The sequence below is a fragment of the Zonotrichia leucophrys genome, chromosome 4 (assembly GCF_028769735.1).
Source record: "Zonotrichia leucophrys gambelii isolate GWCS_2022_RI chromosome 4, RI_Zleu_2.0, whole genome shotgun sequence".
NCBI classification, from domain to species: domain Eukaryota; kingdom Metazoa; phylum Chordata; class Aves; order Passeriformes; family Passerellidae; genus Zonotrichia; species Zonotrichia leucophrys.
This window is the reverse complement of record NC_088173.1, coordinates 69,388,326-69,406,613: the sequence shown is the minus strand read 5'-3', so window position 1 is coordinate 69,406,613 and position 18,288 is coordinate 69,388,326.

The window sequence follows — 18,288 nt, the reverse complement described above, 5'->3', positions numbered from 1 at the left end:
CTCAGGCTCAAGGAACCAGAGCTGATTTCCCAGCAGCCAGATCTTTGCAAAGTGGAATCTGAGGAGAAAACCAAATCCCTTGGGCATGTGAGGCTATAACACAGGAAGTAACAAAGAGTTGCTTTTTCTCTTCAGTGAAGAAAGTAAGGAAGAAATTCTCAGTGAAAGGGTGGTCAGACTCTGCCGAGGGAGGTGGTGGAGTCCCCAAGGAGCACTGAGTGCCCTGGGCTGGCTGACCAGGTGGGGATCAATCAAAGCTGGACTTGATGACCTGGGATGTCTTTTCTGACCTATATGATTCTGTGATTTTGTGGTTTCTTTATCACAGGACATCCAAGGAAAGCTGCTGTGCTGGTGGCCAGAGTTTGAGCGCTCCTTTATCTGCTCTGTGCAGACAGAAGGATGATGGTGTCTGGCTGTGCTGAGCAGGGATCTGGGTCAGGCCAATCCCCCTCTCTCCTCTGCTGCCATCACTCACCAGCAATCCAGCCTTTAAAATGATGCTCGTGTTCCAGAGACACTAAATTTAGCAGCTGTTTACTCAGAGGGATTTAAAATTAGCAGCAGAGGCCACCCTGAGCATGTGACAAGGAGGGGTGCTGTCACCACGGGGCTCTGTGACCCTCCCTTCAGGACCTGTGACATCTTCATTCCAAGAGCTCAGTGATGAAGGTTGGTGGGTCCTGGGAAGGTAAGAGTCACCTAATTACTCAGAATTAATTAGGGATTGCTCCTCCTGGCTGTCTGTGTGGGGAGGGCAGCAGGGTGCTGGCAGAGGTGGGGATCCAAATCCCCCTGGGTGATGGTGCCAGGGAGAAATGGGCATGACTGTCCCTTTCCTGGGTGATGCAGGAAAAATCGTCCACAACATTTTATTCAGAAAATTATTAAGGAAAATTTCATGGAAAGGGTTCTCCAGCCCTGGCATAGCTGCCCAGAGTGGTGTCCCTGTCCCATGAGGATTTAAAAGCCATGTGGATGTGGCACTTGGGGACATGGTCAGTGGTGGTGTCGGCAGTGCTGGGGGAATGGTTGGACTCAATGGTCTCAGAATTTCCCAAACTAAACAATTCTGTGGTTCTGCTCCTTGAACTCTATGTCATTATAGGACATGAAATAACACAATGTGGACATGCAGCTCTTCCAAGGCGAAAAGAGAATTTTTAATTTCTGACTCCAACATTTATACATTTCCAAAAGTGACAGTGGATTGGAGTGTGACAGTGCCACCTCTCCAATGACATTGGACAAACCAACAGTCTATCAAATTTCTCCTCCTTTCTAAAAGACTGCAAAACAATAAATTATTTACATAAAGTTTGTGAGATAGTTCGTTACAAGAATGTAAACCTCAGAAGGCTTAGAAAAACTTAAAAAATCAGGGTGACAGCAGGAAATGCTTTAAAAAAGAGATTTTTCTACCAAAGCTGAAGTGGGTGCTCAGAGCCCTGATTCCACCAGGAGAATGGTGGAATCACTGGGCAGGTCCTGGCTTCTGCCTTCACACCCTCCGATGTGAGCAGAGACCCCCGCTGGTGTCACCGTGTGGCCAATCCCAGAATCACGGAATTGAGGTTGGAAAAGAGCTCTGAGCTCTCATCCAGCCTGGCTGGTGGCTCAAAGTGATCTTGGTTGTCCGTGCACAGAGGGCACCATGAGGATTCTGCAGCAGCAGCAGATTTAAGGGCTCCAGCAGGATTTTGCAGGATTTGGCCCTTTCCCCCTGACAGGAGTGTCCCAGGATCCTTACTGGGCTCTGAACTGTGCAAGTGGGCACCAGCCAGCCAGGCTTTATTTTATAATTAGGAACCCCTGATTCTGATTTTATATTCAGGGGATTTTATTATAAAATAAAGGATGGGCCTTATTGCCCAGGGAATTCCCCTTGTACTGATTTATTTGCAAACACAGACCCAGAGCGGAAAAGGAGACTGGGAGCCACTGGGAGATGCTGAGACAAACCCAGTGGAACAGCAGTGCTGGCAATGAGTGGGTTCCACCTGGAACTGCAGGTGGTTCAAGGGATGGAAAATCTGGGTTCTGACTCTGTACTTGGATATTTTCTCCTCCTGGAGTGGCCCCTGAGGTGAGACCGCGGAGTTCTCCATGGTGCAGGGTTTGGAGCAGCTTCTGCAAGCTGAGCACACCCCGGGAAAGGTGATTTTGTGCTGCCATCTCGTGGCACTAAAATATTCTCTAGAAATAGTAAGAATTGGACTATTCCCAGGAAATACCTGCAAACTGACACACGAGGATGTGAGGGAAGAGCAGTGGGAGCCCAGAGGGGGTGAGCACAGATATGATCCTTTATCAGTGGGTTCTGTTTCCATTCCTGGAGTGCCTGAGATATCCCTGCAGGGCTGGCAGGAGCTGTGGAAGGTGGATGGAAGAAGCTGGATGATCTCCCTGTGGTGGTGTTCACAGGGGTCTTAGGATGAGGGAAGAGACGAGGATCTGACTCCATGTTTCAGAAGGCTGATTTATTATTTAATGATATTTATTATATTAAAACTATACTAAAATAATATAAGAAAGGATTTCATCAGAAGGCTAGCTAAGAATAGAAAAAGAAAGAATGATAACAAAGGTTTGTGGCTCAGCTCTGTGTCCGAGCCAGCTGACTGTGATTGGCCATTAATTAGAAACAACCAGCATGGGCTAATCAAAGATCCACCTGTTGCATCCCACAGCAGCAGATAACCATTGTTTTCATTTTGTTCCTGAGTCCTCTCAGCTTCTCAGGAGGAAAAATCCTAAGGAAAGGATTTTTCATAAAAGATGTGTGTGACATCTCCCAGCTCTCAGAGCCCACGTGTGTGAGGTTTTGGCCACCCTGCAGCCCTCCTGGACACCCAGAGCCCAGGGTTTGGTGTCTGGCTGGCTCAGGAATCCCCCAGGGAACTGGGGTGTTCTTTTGGAGAAATAACTGATTAATCAGGTCCTGTGTGAGATCCTGCTGTGATATGGGGGATTTCTCTGAGTTTCAGGGATGTAGAATCATGGAATGTTTTGGGTTGGGAGGGACCTTAAGGCTCATCTCATTCCACCCCCTGCCATGAGCATGGACCCCTCTTGTTGGGACTCTGGACGCTGAGAATTTTAGATTTCTGTGCTGCCAGGTACTGACCCACAAGAGAACACTGAATTTAACCTGAGGCCGTGGAGAAGCTTCCAAAATGGAATGACAGAGCTGGGATTGTGGGTGTGGAGTTTGAATAGAAGTGTGTGATATCACAGGGTGGGAAACTTAGAGTTTAAAGTTTTAGAATCTAGTAATATATGTACAAAACAAGATGGAGATTTTAGGCTGGAGGCTGGTCCTTCTTCTTTAGCTTCTTCTCCACATTCTTCTCCACCTTCTTCTCCATGGGTTTGGGTGGTTTTGTATAATTGGATTAAAAAGTCCACATTGTAGGGCATGGGTGGTTGGTTATTGAGTTAAAAATAAAAATAATTTAGGTGTCATTTCTTAATTGGACAGTTTTTCCTTAAAAGGCCTTGTAGAGAGAGAGATAGGGCTCCATTTTTAGTTTATTGAAGTGCTGTAGAACTTAGGATTTGTGAGACTGTGACATAGATAAGAACTAACAAACAACTGAGTCCAAACAAGAAATTCCATCTCACACATTTAATCCCAACCCTGGCAAAAAAGAAGTTAAGACTCGACAACCTTCCACTGGACAAACCACAAGGGGTGAGAAACTGGTGTGGAACTTCTCCAAACAAAGGGCTCTGATAGCAGCTACAACCTGATAAATCTGATAGCAGCTACGACCTGATCCAAAGCAAAACCCCCTCCAAAATCCTTTTAGTGAAGCACAGGGAGAGATTTCCCAGCCCCAGTTATCCTGGTGGGTTCACAGTGGGTGGTTTGCTGTGAGGGCCTGTAAGATGAGTGACACGAGTGGGAGAACAGCAAAAAAATAAGAATAAAAGGGGGAATTATGCTTGGAGAAGGAGGAGCAGTGTCTCTTTTCTCATGGCCAGGGTGGATGCCTGAGGGCCATTTGTCAGGCATTTGGCAACTGAGCACTGCCAAGAGAAAAGACAACAGCAGAGGCAGGGGCCGGAGAAGCTGATTTATAGGGAGAGAGATTTAAAAATATAAAACAGTGGACCTAAACATGTCATGTTTGGCTGGGCAAGCGGTGAGGGCTGAGCTGGCAGATGCCAGGAACTGGGAGGGGATTTGGGATGCTCAGGGGAGGATTTTGGGCTGTTGTGGGTGATGTGGATGGGTGCAGATGCTGGCTTAGCCAGGAGAGAGGGCTCTCACCCATGCTGAGATAGAAACACGGATAACAGCGGGGCTGTGCTCCGAGTCACCAGCTGAGGGCTCTAAATCCCCAGGAAACTCCAGCACAGGGACGGCAAATCAAACCTTCCCTTCCCTGCACTCATTTTCAGTACAGCTGCAAACCCTGGATGTCCCTGCTTGCAGGTAACTCACTTCAAAGTCCCAAGGAATGCTTCCTTCCTGCTTCAAAATCCAAATGGGTGCTTCCTTCCTGACCTGGGGATGTTTTCAGACCATCTTGGTGACCCCTGGATGTGCTTGTGCTCATAAATACAGGCAGCAATCTTTGCTTGCTCCTGGCCCCGCTCCTGTTCCCTGGGCCAATGGGTTGAATTTTTGTGGTGACAAAGTTTGAATCTTTGCTCCTGTGTGGTAGGAGCAAAGGGTTCCTGCAAAAGCCAGGAATTGTGGAATATCCTGAGCTGGGACACACAAGGATCATTGATCCAGCTTCTGGCCCTGCACAGACACCCCAGCAATCCCACCCTGGGCATCCCTGGCAGTGCTGTCCAAACTCTCCAGGAGCTCTGGCAGCCTCATATTCTTTGTATATTTTTAATATATAAATATATTTTGATCTAAAATATGGACATATTTTAAGGCTTATAGGTAGAATTTGATGTAAAATTTCTATTGAATAAAACTCTAATATAAGATTATTATACACACACGCATATATGTACACACATATATGAATTATATGTAGAATTTGATGTAACATTTCTATAGAATATATATATAAGCATATATATAAATGCACTCCTAATGGATATATACACTGATATTCTTTATATATTTAATATATACATATATTTTGATCTAAAATATGGACATATTTTAAGTATTATATGTAGAATTTGATGTAAAATTTCATTAGAATATATATTAATATAAAAAAACATATATATAAGTACACTACTAACGTATATGCGCACTCAGATTCTTTATTTTAACATATAATATATAAATATAGATAAATATATATCTACATATAAATATAAAAATAATTTATAATTAAAATATAAAAATAATTATTTTTCTATATTTATTAATATAGAAATAATTTATAATTTATAAATATATAAATATATTTTGATCTAAAATATAGACACATTTTAAGGATTATATGTAGAATTTGATGCAAAATTTCTGTAGAACAAAATTTTCAAATAAGTTTTTGATATACACACACAAATGCACATATATAAATATAAACAGCTAAAATAGTGTTTATATTTATATATTTAAATGTATGGCCATATATGTATAAATAGCTAAATATAGTTTATATATTTAGGTATAAACATATAAATATATAATTGTATAAATATATGAATATATAAATATAAATATAAATGATGAATAAATTATAAAAATACATATAAATATAAACAAAATATAAATATATAAATAAAAATATAGAATATAAAAAAACCATATAAATGTATCACTGCCAGGGTTCTCTTGAGCTGCCCCTGCTGTAGACTTTGCACAGTGCCCACATGACCGTGAATTCCCAGGCCAGTCCTGCCCTGAGCCTGCAGCAGGATCCCTTCCCACAGCCCTGCAGCTCCTCCCGTGCCCCAGCCGTGCTCGGTGTCATCTCCTTGCTATGCAGTCACGTCACTGCAGCCACGCCTGCTGCTCCAGGACAAACATTTCCACTGGGAAATGCAGGAGTGGGAGAGAAGGAGCCTTGCTGAGGAGGCTCAGTGCTGCTCACCCCTGCTCTGGGGACAGATGGGACATTCTACATGTTCTTCTTGACTAAAGAAGTGTTTTTGGTTTGAAAAGCCAGGTGCCTGCTAAGGAAGGCAGGAGCCTTCCTTGAAATAGAAAATGTAAACCCCCTCCCTCTGAATTATTATAATTTTGAAATTAAGAGGCTCTCAGGCAAAGATATGGGAGAAAGAATAACAGTTCTTTATTAGGGATGAAAATAAAATTAAAATGAAAATGCAGTAATATACACCAACCCTGCCAGAGTCAGAGCAGTCCCTGTCCCTTGTGTGTCAGGGCGGTGTCCCAGCCCCATCCCATGGGGGCTCAGCCCTCCTGCAGTGCCAGCTGTGGCTCTGCTGCAGCAGGGATCCTGCACAAGGGGGGAGTTTTCCTCTGCAGCTCCAGGGCTGCTGCAGATGGGCCTGGGCTCCCTCTGGCACTGCAGGGCAGCAGAAAGCTGCTCCTCTGGCAATGCAGGGGGCAAAGGCTGCTGGGGTATCCCAAACCTCAGATTGGATCCAGGCAGGAATGCTTGGCTCCTCCCCTGGGCGGAGCATCTCCCCATGGGATGATGGAATTTGATCAGCCCTGCAGGGACACTCACTGGCCATGGACAGAAGATAATTAATAATTAATGGTCCATGAACAGCAGAGATCTCCTGGAGGGAGGATTGGCTGTGGAAGAGATAAAGAAAACTGCCCAAAGAACAGCAAATAACTGCCCCACCTCTGACAGATGGGGATAGAACACACACATTGCCCTGCAATCTGGAACATGGGCCCACCTCAACTCATCCTGGGCTGGGAAAGGTTTCCTTTTCCTGGAGGATTTGGATCACAATGGATATGCCAATCCACTCTCCCTGTCCTCCCAGGGAACACAGGCTGGAGCTCCACTGAGGGTAAGGAGAGAGAGAGAGAGAGAGAGAGCAAATGACAAGGTAATTTAGCGGTTTCCCTCCAGATTTGAGTAGGATTTTGGAAGAGATATCTCCAAGAGGCAGGGGCTATGAAGATAGTGGCAGGCACATGAGTTGCTGGATGGAAACACCGCCAGGAAGAAATGCAATTCTTTGCTGGGCAGGTGTTCTTGCTCCACATTTCAGTGAGAAATTTTCACAGAATCACAGAAAGGCTTGAGTTGGAAAGGACCTTAAAGCCCATCAAGTCCCACCCCCTGCCTTGGGCAGGGACACTTGCCCCTAGCCCAGGGTGCTCCAAGCCCCATCCTTGGGCACTTCCAGGGATCCAGGGGCAGCCACAGCTGCTCTGGGCACCCTGTGCCAGGGCCTGCCAACCCTCACAGGGAACAATTCCCTCATAATATCGAATTTAATTCTCCCCTATTTTACTTTTAAACCATCCCTATTGTTCTATCACTGTCTGTTTAAAACATTTCTCTCTTTTTTCACAAGCTCCCTTTAACTACTTCAATAATGCAGCACCTCCTGGTCCATGGAATGACAGTCCATGCTCCCACTGTCAAAAAGATTGTTTTTCCTTTTTTAATTTCACATCCATCCTGCCAGTGGCTGTCATCTCCAAATGCCAGGGGGATGTGGGTCATGTCAGCCCCTCTGGAGCCCCATGCCTGCCTGGTAGAGGCTGTTTGCTTTTGAGAGCCACAAGTGCTGCTGCTCTGACCAAACACAAGTTTTAGATGCTTGATCATAGCACTGGCCCTTTTCCAGGCAGTCAAAACCCCTGGTAGCATCAGCCATATGAAACATTTGGCAGCTTCTCTGCATAGTTTGAATCATTCATGGAAGGGCAAAGGTATTCTTTGCTGGATTTTTTTTTTCCTGACATAGGCAGTTTCTGGTGAATCTGATCTCAATTTTGTCCCTTCACATGTGATTATTCAGCTTTTTTCACTGATGGGTTTGGGCAGGGAGCTGGGCTCGATGATCATTCTGGAGCCCTTCCAAATGGAGATATTCTGTGATTCTGTGTGGGATGCAATCAAAATGTTGAAATCCCTCTGATGTACCTGGCAGGGAACTGGCCCCTCTGTGGTACCTCTGGTTTAATCTGGTGGGATTTTGTGATGTCCATGCCACATGAGCTCTCCAGCAGGTCCTTCAGTGCCAGGAAACACAAGATATCTTTACAATCCTTAGCTCTGCTTTATCCTCTGGCTGCATTCCACCTCAGTGCCAGGATAAAAACCGAGGTGTTTGTGGAATTCTGGATGCAAGGAGACCACAAATCATGCAAATTTTAATGATTTCCAGCTCATTAGTGTGGGAGTGGAGGAGGGATGGTTGCTCTGTTGTGGAGATGAGTGATAAATTGGATACTGAGGAAGAAATTTGGGAGTGGGAGATTTTCCCAATCCCTGCATGAATGGAGAGTATTGTGAGCACCACCTAGGTTTTGGAAGGAGGTGGAGAGAGAAGGAAATGTGTGGCTGGTGTGGCTCAAAACTCCTAATTAGAAAGATCTGAGCCAGCCACAACTGAGAGACACCAAACATCGGGAGAGATCAGGATCAGCAGGCTCTCATATGGGAATGCTCACAACCAGCCCTCCCAGACATCAGAACAACTGTCAGATTTTTATTTATTTCCTTTGGAGGTGATCTTTCTGCAGCTCAGTGCTGCATTTTGGGCCTCTGTTGAACTGCAACTCTCTGAGATCAGAGCCCTCCAGAACCTGGAACAATTTTCTTCTTAGTTCAGAGTCATTAAGGAGGAGGATAAAGAGGAGGAGAAGGACATGAAAAATGAAATTGTGCACCTCATCAGTGAGAGTCAATTGGTGCCACAGGTGCCCAGGGACAGGGGAGATGGAAGTGTGGTCCCCGTGTGAGCCAACTCTGCCTTCACACACCCGAGCAGATATTGCTGCTTGCTTTGCATGAAAACCACACCTTCCAAAGAGAAAACAAGGAAGAATTTATGGAAAACAAAAACAAAAAGGGGAGAAAAAATAAATTTTCTTTCTGAGTAACTGTGTATGTACATAGAGGATATGGAAGTGCTTTTATCATAAACATCAATTACAATAAATAAAACCATTTTTCATATTCACTGGGGAGGCGGCGAGGAGGTATTAGCATAAAAGTGACTCAGTCTCTAAGTCTAGATGCTTCTGAGTGCACCACATTTATTTTCCACTTTCAATGGCAAATTTCACTTCCAGTCATCAGCATTTTTTTCCTAGCTGATGATATTTACACACTTTTTTGTTGTTTTTGTTGTTTTTCTGGAGAAAGCGAGAAAAATCCAGCCACGTTTTTGGTTAACTTTCTCCATTCCCTGTGTAAATGCTCTTTGTGCCCTCAAATGGCTCCCAGACCCTGCTGAGGCTGGAAATGTGAACTTGATGTCATCCATGTGGTGACACTAACTCCTGCTGTGCTCCATGGACTCCTCTCCTCTCTCCTGGCACCCACCTTGGTGAGACTCAAACGTAAATATTGGGATTTCAGGGTGGGAGGGTTTTCCTTGGAAACACACCACTTGACCTTGGTGCCCTTTTGAGTTTCTGACCCTTCTGAAGATGGGAAAGATGTAACAAAAAGCTCTGACCAGCCAGAGCAAATTTGGGTGGTGAAAACTTAGGTCATCCCTGATTTATGAGCCCTGCCGGGGTGCAGGGCGTGCCGACCTCCAGAGCCCATCTGAAATCAAACAACAGGGACTGCCTTCTCCCCCTGCTTGTCAACAAATCAAAACCAGCAGGGCAGAAGAGCACTTTTACTTCTTTATTTTTTATTTATTATCTTTTTAATATCCTGGATGGCAGCCAGTGTTTCTCAATGATGTGTCTTTAGAACTGTGCCCAGCCAAGTCTGGCTGTTTGAGGAGTGTATGAGCAGCTGCTCTGAGGCCTGATAGGAGCTGCTGCTTCTGAGGCTCCTCAGAGCCTCTAATCTGGTTGTTTCTCTCCAGGAGAAAATGTAAAGCTCTGCCCTCTGCACCTCATGGAAGAAGAGTTGGCATTTCTCACTCTAGGCTAAGAGGAATTTCACCCAAGACAAAAGGTGGCCTACAGAAAAAGCCATCTCCTGAAGCTGGAGGAGATGGCCTACAGAAAAACACATCTCCTAAAGCTCAGGAGATGGCCTACAGAAAAACACATCTCCTAAAGCTGAGGAGATGGCCTATAGAGAAACTAATCTCCTAAAGCTGAGGAGATGGCCTACAGAAAAACTTATCTCCTAAAGGTGGAGGAGATGGCCTACAGTAAAACCTTTTAAAGGTGGAGGAGATGGCCTACAGAAAAACCCATCTCTTGAAGCTGGAGGAGATGGCCTACAGAAAAACTCATCTCCTAAAGCTGAGGAGATGGCCTATAGAGAAACTCATCTCCTAAAGGTGGAGGAGATGGCCTACAGAAAAACCTTTTAAAGGTGGAGGAGATGGCCCGCAGAAAAACCCATCTCCTAAAGCTGGAGGCCTCACACAGATGGGATCTATTTCCAAAGAATTGTAGCACTGAGGAATTTATGATGTTGGAGGTATGTAATTCAGCTCTTTGCCCCACACTGGGCCAGCATTGAGTTGCCCAGGGTCTTGTTCTGGGTAGTTTCAGGTGTCTCCAAGGTGTAGCTGCACAGCCCTTCTGGATCCCTGGCTCAGGGCTGCACTGCACACAGAGGAAATACTTTTTATTTGTTTATTTGGAATTCCCCTTGGTGGATGTTGATTCCATCAGCCCTGAGGGGAGCCTGGCTCTGTCTCTGCACCCCCACTGCAGCAGTGCAGCCAGATATCCACCTAAAACCTTCTTTTCTCTGGAGTGGATGATCCCAGCTCCCTCAGCATCTCCTTGAGTGCTTCCTCCAAACTCCTGGCCATTACTGTGGCCTCTGGAGCCCCTTGTCCAGGTCACCTTCCAGCATAGTGGCATCCTTATCCAAACTGTCCCCATCCCAGGGAAATCACCTGGAGAGCTGCTGATCTCCAGCATGTATCGTATTTGTGTTCCCCCCAGATGAAGGAAGGAATGATGAATCTGACTCCATGTTCTCAGAAGGCTAATTTATTACTTTATTATACTATACTGTATTAAAGAATACTAAACTACACTAAAGAATACAGAAAGGATACTTACAGAATGCTAAACAGATAATAATGAAAACTCCTGACTCTTTCCAGAGTCCTGACTCAGCAGAGTCCAATGGAACAATCACCTGTGGGTAAACAATCTCCAAACCCATTCCACATGAGCACAACACAGGAGAAGCAAATGAGATAAGAATTGTTTTCCTTTTCTCTGAGTCTTCTCAGCTTCCCAGGAGAACATTCCTGGGCAAAGGCATTTTTCAGAAAATGTGAATGCCACAAGGATGGAAGTCCAGATATCTGCCCTGGATGGGGAAGCATAATACTGCTTTAACCTTTCTTTTCATTGATTAAATATTTATGGCCTATGCAAACACTAAGGTCTTTTTTCTTTCTCTTTCATTTTTTGTCCCCTTTTCTTTTCAACTCATGCTGATATTCAGGTTGTTTTTTTTGATCTGAGACTCTCAAAGCAAGAGGTTCACCCAGATTCTCTTTCAACCTGCCTCAGAATGAGCTCCAGAGCTGGGAGCCTTTTCCTCCTTTTGTTCTGTGCTTGTCCAAGAGATTCCAATTTCATGTAATGGTATTTCATAATCCTTTTTCAGTTATTTTGATACTTTATCCCTCCATTAGATATTACCTCTTGTAGAAGCCTAGGGTTTGGAATATTTTTGAGCTCTGTTAGATATTTCTAACCTAATTTAATTAATGGATTTTGGATTTTTTCCCTATTTACTTAAATATTTCCCTATTTACTTCCCTACTTTTTCCCTATTTACTTAAATTATTAAAATATATAAACTAATTCTGAGTTGTGTATGTTCGTGTCTATCATTCTGTTCTGTTGCCAGTGGTATTTTCAGAAATACATTGACACAAACACCATTTTCTTGTTTAAAATAAATGAACAAACAAATTCTTTTACCTTGTACTTGCCTGTCTCATTGGACTTTGCTATTAAACTGTGCATTGCACCCATGGAAAAAATATTTGATTTAGAGAAGTTGGAATGTGAGATATACTGTAGACAGTATCCAAATCCTGATGGTCTTTGAAATTCCTCTCCTGTGATATTATTTCCTCTCTATTACCCATTCCTCTTCCACTTTTTTTCCCCATATAGTCAGTATTGACTTCTTTTATAAAGGTTTATTTGTGTTTGTACGTTCAGCAGTTTATCCTGAAAAAGTTCCCCTCCCTCTAAGCTGTCACAGGATAAGGTAAAAGGTGGAATAAAGATTTGATAACAGGTGGAATAAACAGAGAAGAAGAAGAAAAAGGTATGATTAAAGTAATATCTGACACTGGACAAAGTTTATTAGATCCCACATTTGTTGCTGTATTCCAAAAAGACCTGGGAAAAAATGTGAATAATGAAGTTTGGTTGTCCGGTTTATCTCGGCTGTTTGAGGGGCCTGGAAAGGCCCGAGGTGGCCTTGGGGCAGCCCGCGTATCGAAGGACGAGAAGAGGCTTTAGTTTTTCTTTTGGTTTTTATGTTTATTAATTGTTTATCTAAAAGATTTTCTTTCAGCCGAACAGAGATCTGCTCAGCAGTCAGCCATGAGCACACTGTGCCGCCCTCCGGGGCAGCCACGTATCTTTATACTCATTGTTACGTGTACAATATTTATCATTTTTCTCTAATACCATTTATTCTTATTATTCGGTGCACTCTCAGTAATAACCAATCTAAAGGTGCTACTATCACTAAAGAAGATGGAGGAGAAGAAGAAGAAGAAGAAGGACAGGACACACTCCAATTCTTCTATCTTACTTTTCTAAACCCCCCTGTACATAAATCTTAAACTCTGTGTCTCACCCTCTAATTAGCTAATCTCTTCACCATTCACCCCGGTGAAGCCCTCATCTTTGTCGTCTCTTGTGTAGGACTAAAGTCCAGCTACCAGACACTTCTGGCAACATTCTAGGACTCTCGAGCCCCCCAAGGTGGTCTCGGTGGCTCAGCACCTCAGGACTGAGATCTTGAGATCCGACATTTGGTGATGATCCTTTGTTATTCAGGGCAAAGCTAATGCTAACTGTGAACATTTGTGTAAGAGATGTCTCATTGTTGGATCAGCAGGTGGTGAATTCAATGCTGAGGTGGTCGAGCACTCAGGAGAAGGCAGCAGCACCCAGGGAAGGGCTGCTGGAATGGGAACCTCAGCTCTGTGGTCAAAAAATGGTAGGGATTGCTTGGAAAGGAATTGTGAATAAAGAAAAATACCCTTGTTCCATGTGCATGATGGTGTTGTGGATGTAATGACAACCCTGGAGGAGCTGCTGCTGAAATAGTCAGGTTATCTTTGGCCACGTGCTCCTAAAAATGAGGGAACAGACCTGGAAAAGGTCAAGGGAAGGAGGGAATGGAGAGGTCTGGAAAAACCTCCTGCTCAGGTAGGCTGGGATCTGCACCTTTGGAAGTGTTCCAGGCCAGCTTGGACAGGGCTTGGAGCATCCTGGCACAGGGAAAATGTCCCTGCCCATGGCAAGGGGGTGGAATTAAGTGATTTTTAAGGTCCCTCCCAACACAAACAACTCTGGGATTCTGGGACAAGATTCCTTCATTGGAAAAGGGATGGTGGGGCTGGACAGGACGGTTTATAATTTGTGGATTAATTACACACATCCATGGACAGCAGATGGGAAACAATTATTACCACAGGAGAGCTTGGATCCTGAAAGCAGATATGGGATGAAAAAGGAGTTAGAAATATCCAGTGATTTGAAGCCCATTGGTGACCCCTTCTTTGCATGTCCTGAGTGCCAAAATCCAATTTCTTAAAGAGAGGTTGGAGTGAGAGAAACTTCTCAGGCTGTCAGTCAGGTTCTCCTCTCTGCTAATAAATCCCTCCAAAATAAATACCTAAATGAAAAGGGTCAAAAAATAACTGATCTGGCCAATATCCAGCAGCAAAAATAGCTGAGGGGGCCCTTGGTAAAAAATGTAATGCAAAGACCCTTCTGATGACGGGAAAAGGGCCACTACTAAAAATAAAGTAAAAATTAAATAAATTTAAATAAAGTAAAAATTAAATAAAAAATAAAGTAAAAATTAAAATAAAAATAAAGTAAAAATTAAATGAAAAGCTAAAAATAAACTAAAAATTAAATAAATTTTTGGGAAAAGAGGAAGAGGGAGAGGGAGAGGAGTCCTTACCTTTCCCTTCAGGTTCCTTTGGGCCATGGCAGATGCCTCAGCACATCGTTTTCTCCTTTGCAAAACAGGTGCAATCTCTGGACAATACTTTAAGCTCAGCAGCACTTGCCAAGTCAGGCAGAAAAACTTTTATTTTTAAGGGCAGACAGCACATTTTGATAATTGAGCCTGACCTCCTTTATAAGCAGGGCAGGAGAACAAATTTTTACATTAACCCCATTACTTTTCCCTCAAGCAGATCATGCATTGCAAAAGAATTCTCTCTTTTCTCCCAAGTTTTGCATTTCAACCTCCCTGCCCTCACATTTCTGCTCTGTTTGTTAATAATTCCCCGTGTCAATTTTGCTTTAAATTTTAATTTGAATTTTATTACTTTAAAATCTTTAATTATTTTTTAAATTTAATTTTTTTTCCATCTCCCTTCTAGAAAAGTGAATTTTCTATTCCTTTGCCTGCTGAATGACAGAATCCTGCTTCCCAAGATGAGTTGGAGCCTGTGAGACTCTCAGGAACAGCTCTGTGCCAGAGCAAAAATGATAATTTAGAGGCTGATTGGAGAATGTGGAGACTGAATACCAAAGTTAAATCATGTCTCCTGGTACATTAATCAGCAGGGGTGTGTTTATTCCTTTTCACAGGCAATTTGTTGGCACAATTATTCATCTTTGCTCAGTTTGAAAAGCTGGAGGTGGGATAAATACCTGTTGTGCAACCAGAAATAGATGGCCAAGGCAAAAAAATTGAAACAAAACCTCCAGTTTCTAATTCCTTGGGAGTGTGTTGTGAGGAATAAGGCCCTGTCCAATCTGGCCTTGGATATTTCCAGGGATCCAGGGGCAGCCACAGCTTCTCTGGAAACCCTGTGCCAGGGTTCAGCACCCTCCCAGGGAAGAATTTCTTCCTAATATTCAATCTAAATCTGCCCTTTTTCAGATTAATGCCATTTCCCCTCATCCTATCACTATATATATACATCTAAAAGTTGCTCTTATTAATATTCTTAAAAAAAAGGTGAGAGCAAACACATGGAACTGCTCAGAACATGGAATTATGCAGCTCACAGGAGCCTCAGAAGCCTCAAACCCCATCCTACCTGAAAAATAAATGATAAATAAAAAAAACCCAAAACTGTGATAAATATTTGCCTGGACTCCAGGGTTGGAGAATTCCCATCCCCACATCCCAGCAGGGCAAGTGGTTTCAGCAGTGGAATATCAGAACATTCATTATTGATTTCTGCATCACTTGTGTGGTGATTCAGCAGTGAACACATGGAATTTTGGGTGGTCTGATGAGCACATGGGACCCAGGCCCATGAGTGCTTTGGCAAAGAGAACACAGAAAAAATGTTGGAAGGATAAATTCTACACATATTTATCTGTGTTAATGTGCAGATCTGAACAGACATATCTATTAATACAAATATATGAATATACACCTATATAAAACCACATTTATACCCTGTCAACCCCCCTCCCCTGCCCCCTGAAGCTTTTAGAAGCAGCATTTAAGCTGGAAGCTCTGAAAGAGCTGAGAAATGAGAGCCCCACAGCAATCAAAGTGAAATTGGATTTGTCCAGTGAATCATCTGCAGTAATAAACACACGTAAAACAATGGCAATTTACTCAAATATTAACAACTGTGCTGCCAGGGCAGCAAACCTCTGAAACCCATAAAACCACCTTGCTGTGAGAAAAACAGGGCTGCCCAAGGGGGTTCCCTTCTCCCAAGGATGTGTGGAGAAATTCCAATTTCCAACTTGCAAATGAAGAAGAGCTTTTGGGATACCTCGGCCTAAGTGAATTTTGGTTTTTTGTTCCTGTTGGAAAACCCTCCTCTGCTGGGTTTGGGGCTTTTTGGGGGTCTTTTCATGTGTTTCTATGAGTTTTGTGAATTTCAAACACCTGCTCCAAGCTTTGGGAATGGGAAGTCTCCACTGACAAGGAGAAGGACCATGGTGTTCCTCTCCTAATAATTCCAGCTGAAGCCTCTGGGCAGGGATGGGGACCTTCTGAGATTTGGGACCTTCTCTTTCCAAAAACCACTCTCCTGCCAGAGCTGAACTCAAATTCCTGATCCACCCCTTGCTCTGCCAGGTTTTAAAGCAACCATGGATCTGCCAGGGGAGAGCAGAGGGCTTGAGCAGGCAGTGCTGCTGCCACTTAAATATGGTCACATTTCAGTGAGATTTATCAATCATCTATAGCCCTGAGGGATATTTTTTCTTCTTTTATTATTTTTAATTATTTTAAATTATTTTAAATTATTTTTCTTTTTTTTCATCCTGAAAGCAGCAGCTGCAGAGGAAAGAAAAGTAAATTTCCAGCACAGGAGCTGGATCAGGCCTTGATTTTCTGTGAAAATTCCAAATGCTTTCTTTTAGTGAGATTTTTAGCCATGGTGAGCTGGACTGGCTGAGTCCCTCCTTGCCTCAGTCTTTTTGGAGGCAAAAGAGAGGAGTGAAGAAAGTCCAGCAACCTCCAAACTCTGTGAAATGTCCTGCTGGAGGCTGTGTTATAAAGAGTTAAATTGGACATCTGAGCACAATAAATGCCAGATAATGTTCTGAGAAAGTGCATAAAACCGATTTTTGATGCCTACACCCTTCTCTCAAACCCCAGGACATCTGTGACCCACCAGCATTGCACACAGGAAATCTTTAAATCTGGGCAGGTTTGGTTTATTGAACTGAACAGAACTGAACATTTTTGCTGTAAACCTTTATTTTTAATGGCCTCCTGGGACCTCAGTGTCATTTACAGTCTCTGATTTATCCCTCCTGGCCTCTTGGCAGGACTCTGTGTCCTGGGATGTCACCGGGGCTTGTGGTGGTGGTGTCCATCCTGATCTGACTTTTGGGGATGAGTGACATTCACCACAGTGAATATCCTGTGTCCTCTTTTCCCAAGAGAAAAGGAGGGATCAGACTCTGAGTTTCTCTCTGTCCCAGGCCAGGTCCTTCTGCCATGATCCTGAGCCATTTTTGCACATCAGGTTTTCTGTCCTATTTCCTGACGTGTGCAGATGTCTTGGATAACCTAGAATGGCTCAAATGGCATGAAATGCCCATATCAATCCAGAATTAATTTTTTTTTCTTTAATGAGAATTAAATATGTCTCATTCACAGACACCTCATTGGAATGGAGAGGTTTTAAGCCATGAGCTGAATCCTGCAGAAGGTACCAAAAAAACCCCAAAACCTTCTTGTCATTGGTGTCACTCTGTGTGCTGTGAGTCCCCAGGGAGGGACCCACAGAGGTCTGAAAGAGGAAAAAAAAAAGGGAACCTTTGTCACCACCACATTTTCTGAAAAATCCCTTTGCCCAGGGTCTTCTCCTGGGAGGCTGAGAAGCCTCAGAGGAAAATGAAAACAATTCTTATCTCATTTGCTTCTCCTGTGTTGTGCTCATGTGGAATGTGGTTGGAGATTGTTTATCCAACATGTGATTGTGTGATTGGTTTCATGTGAATCGTTTCTATTTAATGCCCAATCAGTACCAAGCTGTGTCAAGACTCTGGAAAGTCTTCATTATTATCTTTTTAGCCTTCTGTAAGTATCCTTTCTGTATTCCTTAGTATGGTTTAGTATAGTATTCTTTAATATAATACAGTATCATAAAATAATAAATTAGCCTTCTGAGAACATGGAGTCAGATTCATCATTACTTCCACTGATGGGGGTCCCAGAAAATACCACAAACCTTTGCCCAGGATGGCTGAAGTTTCTTGGGAAACCTCTGGGGCATCTCCCAGTTCCAGCTACAATCCCTGTCCTGCAAAAGATTGCAAAAGTCTGTTTATCGAGGGGGTGGCTTTCAATTTCTGAGTGACAAAAGAAATTTCCCAGCAGGAACTGGCACACAAGGATGGCAAAATCTTCTGACCCTGATGATGTGATGGGGATCAAACTTTGGGTTTTCAATTTTTTTTTGGGGACTAAACTTGAGGTTTCCATTTTTTGGGACTAAACTTGAGTTTTCCATTTTTCCTCCTCATTTTTGCCTCTGGGCAGGGAAATGCAGGGTGGAATTTTGGCATGGGTGGGCTGCCAGTGTGCAGAGGGAAGGGACACAGACAGGGCAGGACCTTCC